The following is a 6748-nucleotide window of genomic DNA, read 5'->3' on the forward strand; positions in this document are numbered from 1 at the left end:
CCAAAAAAAAAAAAAAAAGAAAGAAAGAAAAAAAAAGATGTTTCCATCCATATTCAATAAACCACTATATAAGAGGAAGACAGGAAGATGAGAGGAGTGTGGGATTTGGAAGATAGGAGAGGAGGAGAGAATGCCATATGTTTTCTCTGCTTATTGAAAACCTGCACGCAGCAAAAAGCATCCCATTTATACTTTATTTTGGAATAAACTCAGGCTCATAGTTTTGATCATTGAGGTGTGAGACAATGCTCTTGGTTGATTTTAAAGTAAATTTTAGTAGGCATTAACAATGTTTATTATCCAGCTCATTTGAGGAAGTCACCCTAAGGGCTTCCCAATTAATCATTTATGTGAAGTTGTCAGCTAATGAGTCATCAGTAGTTAAAAATTAGTCAGAGAATATTATTTTTTTAAATCACTTCTATACTCAGAGTATGTATGTGTGTGTATGAGTGTGTGTGTGTGTGTGTGTGTGTGTGTGTGTGTCTTAATTAGGTATTTTTACCCAATATATTTCCAGATTCCAAATGGGTTCCTTTTACATCATTGAGGTCCCAAGGTTAAAGTCATTTACAATGTTAATAACCCGAGAAGCTAAATTAATGCATCAGTGAATTAGTTGAATAGTTTCAAAGAAAAATCTTTCAAAGACTTTCATTTTGGGGCTGGGGATGTGGCTTAGTGGTAGAGTGCTTGCCTAGCATGCATGAAGCTCTGGGTTCAATTCCTCAGTATCACATAAACAGAAAAAACCAGAAGTGGTGCTGTGGCTCAAGTGGCAGAGCACTAGCTTTGAGCACAGAGCGGCTCAGGAACAGAGCCCAGGCCTAGAGTTCAAGCCCCAGGACTGGCAAAGAGAGAGAGAGAGAGAGAGAGACTTTCATGCTATGAAAGACTATTTGTGTTCAAGGATATTAGGAGGGCCAAATAAAATATTCATGAACAGGGCTGGGTAGTGGCCTAGTGGTAGTGTGCTTGCCTCATATACATGAAGCCCTGGGTTTGATTCCTTAACAACACATACACAGAAAAAGTCAGAAGTGGTGCTATGGCTCAAGTGGTAGAGTGCTAGCCTTGAACAAAAAGAAGCCAGGTACAGTGCTCAGGCCCTGTGTTCAAGCCCCAGGACTGGATGTATATATATGCATACATATACATATATATGCACATATATACATATATGCATATATATCTATACGTATATATAATATATGCATATATGTATATGCATATGTATATACATATATGCACATATGTGTATATATACGTATAATACATATATACATGTATGTATTATATGCATATACGTATATTTACATATATGTATATATACATATATACATGTATATGCATATGTATATGTATATGTATATATGTATATATACATATACACGTATATATACATATATGCATATATGCATATATGCATATATGTATTATACATATATGTATATATACATATATGCATACATGTATATATGGTCAAAAATATGGAGGACATTTAGAAACAGGATTATATTATACATACAATATAATCCATCACCCTTTATTTCACAGCTTGTCCATTTCCACTTAAAATATGACATTTATCTTATAAAGTAATAAAGTAAAACATATTCTCTTTGATATACGAATATGGAATTGTGTTTTTTATTGACTAGCGAGAAGTTTAATAACTTACTAGCCATTCTTCTTTTGATACATGATTTCCTTTTGTTAACTTTTAAATACTATCTTTAAGTAGTTATAAAAGGAGATCCATTTTTTTAATTTATTTTAAGTTTTTATTATCAAACTGAATTACAGAAAGGTTACAGTTTCATACATTAGGCATTGGATACATTTCTTTTTTTTTTTTTTTTAAATATGCTCACCTTTATTTGTTTGTTTGTTTTTGTTTTTTGGCCAGTCCTGGGCCTTGGACTCAGGGCCTGAGTACTGTCCCTGGCTTCTTCTTGCTCAAGGCTAGCACTCTGCCACTTGAGCCACAGCGTCACTTCTGGCCATTTTCTGTATATGTGGTGCTGGGGAATCGAACCCAGGGCCCCATGTATACGAGGCAAGCACTCTTGCCACTAGGCCATATCCCCAGCCCTGGATACATTTCTTGTACTGTTAGTTACCTCGTCCCTGATTCCCCTTCCCCCTCCCCCTTTCCCTCCCCCCCCCATGAGTTGTTCAGTTCATTTGCACCAAACAGTTTTTCAAGTATTGCTTTTGTAGTTGTTTGTCTTTTTTTACCCTGTGTATATCAATTTTGGTATTCCCTTTCAAATTCCTAGGTCTAATACCAGTATACACGGTTTCCAATATACTCAAATAAGATATAGAGATAGTGTAGGTACAACCACAGGAAGGTGATACAAGAAGATCATCAGTAATAGAAGCTACAGTTACACATGGCACGTTGAAAGTAGTTACAACTGTGATATAACAATCGTTTCCATAACATGGAGTTCATTTCACTTAGCATCATCTTATGTGTTCATAAGGGTATAGATATTGGGTTCTTGTGATCCTCTGCTGTGACTTGCCTAAACCTGTGCTAATTATTCCCTGTAAGGGAGACCATAGAGTCCATGTTTCTTTGGGTCTGGCTCACTTCACTTAGTATAACTTTTTCCATGTCCTTCCATTTCCTTACAAATGTGGCAATGTCATTCTTTCTGGTAGAGGCATAAAATTCCATTGTGTATATGTACCACATTTAAAGGAGCTCCATTTAACAAAGCACTTTATGAATACAATCTTAATCAATGTCATCCCTTTGAACATTCTCACCTATCCTCAAATTAAAACCCAACAATTCAATTAGTAAATGGACCATTCTTCTTACTCTAGATTCCTGCAAATACAAGGAGCAGCAATGCAAAATTATTGTTGTTTACAAAATTCTGCCGAAATGATCTAGTCCTAAAAGTATAACCAAATCTCAAAACATTTAAATACTTGGTATTTAATATCTAGGCCATGCTGGATTTTTTTCTTTCAACTTCTTATTTACTTTTGTCAACTGAATTTAATGGTTTTCTCTGATTGATGGGTTAAAAGTGAGTTAGAATTGAGTACTGACTATTCTGCAATGGTATGGAAACTGAAAGCGGTGAATAGTTGAGAAGGATTAAGTATATCACATGTGTGTGTTAAGTATATCATAAAAGACATCCAGACATGTCCCTTAATTATTATATACTAGCAAATCCAGAAAGTTCTGAGACTTATTTTTAACACACCAAGATTTTATCTCATCACTGCTTTCAAAGCTTTCTTTAATTAAAAAAAATACACTTAAATTATGGTCAGGTATGGTGGCTGACACTTAAGATCTCAGCACTGAGGAAACTGAAGCATGGAAGAGTGAGAGTTCACAGCCAGCCTAGGCTCCATAGCAAGACACTTTCTTAATACACAAATATAACAACATATGTTTGCCTGATTTTAGTGGTCATGGGAATAGTAGTATGTGATCACTGTGTAAGCATACATAAAACACGAACCTGGTAAGAGTCATTCAAGAGATGTTTATTTCTAGTTAACCAGTAAAAAGCCACAGTGGAGGTATAGCTGAAGTGGTCCAGTCTTGAGTGAAAAATCCAAGGGAAAGTGCAAGGCCCTGAGGTCAAGCTCCAGTAATGGAAAAAAAATACATTAAAATGAAACAGAACTCCATAACTTTAGGTAGTACAATACACTATGCAGTCTTCTCTCGGATAACCACTGACACAATCTCTTCATACACCAGGAATTGTGTAACATGTTGCAGAAATAAAACCAAATAAGATCTTGTGCTATCCTTCAAGGATCTTGTGAGACTTGACCAAATCTTCCTCTACTGCAAGGCATGGCCACTGTGGCTTCATGTGGCTTTGTGTGGCCTGCTCCAGTCTCACAAGAGCCGCAAACCCCCTGCTAACTGTGAAGAATGAGAGGGTGAAATTAGGATTCAATCTGGAGAGGTTAGGTCAGGTTAACTGCAGGAAGACTAGAGGTGAATAGCTACGGAAGGATGTTTTGTGAGATGATCGAGAAACTCAGTTATTATTGTCATGTCACCTGCAAATGAATGGCTCTGAGTGTATTCTAAGGTATTTTCTTTTTCTCAGAGAAAAACCTGAAAAGAAGAATCATTTAAAATGAATAAAAGAGTCAGACATCAGTGGCTCATGCCTACAATCCTGGCTACTCAGGCAGTTGAGATATGAAGATCAAGGTTCAAATGATCTCCAGTCTACCACCAAAAATCCACAAGTAGAGCTGTGGCTTAAGTGGTACATCCCCAGTCTTGATCAAAAAAGCACAGGGACAGCATGCAGGCCAACACACACACACACACACACACACACACACACACACACACACACACACACACACACACACAGAAAGAAAGAATATGCCAAAACTTAGGACACGTAGGGTAGCATATACTCCCAGCTACATAGGAGAACTCAGGCATGGAGATGGACTTGACCTAGCCCAGAGAAAATGCTAAGGAAATTTTAAATTTTAAATGGATGTCTGTTTTCTCTCCTTCTTTACATCTGTGTACTGAATCTTTGAGCAACAACCTCCATCCTCCCAGACCTGAAGAGAAATGATCTAAGATGACCGTTCATGCATATTAATTGATTGTATTTTACTTTTAGGCTTCTTATCTCTGTGAAATGAATGTCTTTGTTCTCCCAATAAATCATCGCAGGCTTTGCAAGAAGTGATAGGGGAATTATACTTCTGCAGACTCTATTCTGTCTCATTATACTTCTTTCTCCAGAAGAAGGAGTCAGCATTGGCCTGGACAGCAGCCAGAGTACTATTTTCAGGAACTGCTGGAAGTGAAGGAGTCCCACATTTCCAGATTCTGTCCATTCTCTACATACTAGGCCATCCCTAAATTCCTCTTCCTCCCTCTGTGCCTGAACTTGGACTGTATTCTCTTTTCTGTTCCCTTAGCCTTGATCCTCAAGCTTTCTAACCCTCTGTTCCAAATCACCTTAGCATATGCTTTATGTTTTCATTACTGGCACAAACTGATATTAGACAATTTCTTCACAACCATTACATTATTTTTGGCTAATTACAAAACTCACTAATAGTTCCAAGATGGGTCTTACCTTAGTCTCTTACCTGGTGTCTCTTATGTTCTACATGTTACTAATCTTATAGAAGGCCATTCAGGTAACTGAGTCCTTGCACTGGTCTCAATAAACTAAACCAGAATGGAATCACTCATAATAACTTTCCATAACACCACACTGAAACTACATTATTTGTTCTTCTGAACAGTCAAGAGACAGAGAGAATCAAGTCTTCAAACAGGACAGTTTTAACCCACACAATATAAGTTTAGAAGGAGGTCTCCTCTAATTTAACTATGGAAAGAAAGTAATGTCAGCCTCTTTCTACCTATGAAATCAACCTTCTCTCTTGAGCTTATAAAAAGAAGCAGTTCTGAATGTCTAGAAGAGATGCTTCACTGATTCCTGGATCAAAGGCCAATTAGATTGTTGTAATTTGATTTTTTGTTGTGTATAATGAGGACAAGGATACTATCATATTTGTGACAATGTAGACTTCTTTTTTTAGCACTGCAGACAATCTATTAAGAAGTAGGAGAAAAAGCATATTCTGAATTCTTAGTAAAATAACATTTAAAGTTTATATGGTCCTAATAAACCTTTCTCAATAGTGTCACTCAGTCAGGCGTGTAATTGACAAGCTTTTGGCCTCAGGACCTCCTTACTCTCTTAAATTTTATTGGAGTCACTAGGAAGAGATTAAATTTATATGTTTCATATCTGTGGATATTTAGCCAATTTGGAATTGACCTGAGGACTTTTAAAAACATAAACATTTATCTCACTGGCTGCCAGAGGAATGACATTGTCCCATGTCACACATCTCTGTGAAACTTCACAGTGTATTATGCAGGAATGAAGGTAGAAAGCAAACACAATCTGAAAATGAGTAGAAATAAACTACCTCAGAGAATCCTGCCATGTCTTGAAGCCCCTGGAAGTCTCTAAACTACATTTAGAGAATCAGTGCAGTCTGATTTCAGTTATTCAAGAATGAGCAGAGGCCAACAGAATCCTCAGGGCCATTATCTGGATGTAAAACAGTTTAAGAATGAGTTGAGGGGCTGGGGATATGGCCTAGTGGCAAGAGAGCTCGCCTCGATTCCCCAGCACCACATATACAGAAAATGGCCAGAAGTGGCGCTGTGGCTCAAGTGGCAGAGTGCTAGCCTTGAGCAAAAAGAAGCCAGGGACAGTGCTCAGGCCGAGTCCAAGGCCCAGGACTGGCCAAAAAAAAAAAAAAAAAAAAAAAAAAAGAATGAGTTGAGTGCTGGTAGCTCACACATGAAATCCTAGCTAATAGGGAAAGGCTGTGATCCAATGGTTCTCTGTTGGAAGCAAGCCCCGGCAGAAGAGTCTGAAAGACTACATCCCCAAGATGTAGTCCAGCAAATGTTGGACTGGAATCGTGGTTCAAGTGGCAGAATGCCAGCTAAATTAGCAAATTTACTGCACAAAAAAGAAGAAAGAAAGATGGAAGGGAGGGGGAATGGAAGTGAAGTAAGACAGACCCAAAGAAACATAGATTTCATGGTTTCCTTCTATTGTAATAATTAGTATGTGGCTAGCATAGTCCTAGCAGAGGATCACAACAGCTCAATAGCTATGTACATATGATCATATAAGATGATGCTAAGCAAAATGAACTCCAAGATATGGAAACCAGAGGTTTTTCT

Source organism: Perognathus longimembris, chromosome 9 (assembly GCF_023159225.1).
Source record: "Perognathus longimembris pacificus isolate PPM17 chromosome 9, ASM2315922v1, whole genome shotgun sequence".
NCBI lineage: Eukaryota > Metazoa > Chordata > Mammalia > Rodentia > Heteromyidae > Perognathus > Perognathus longimembris.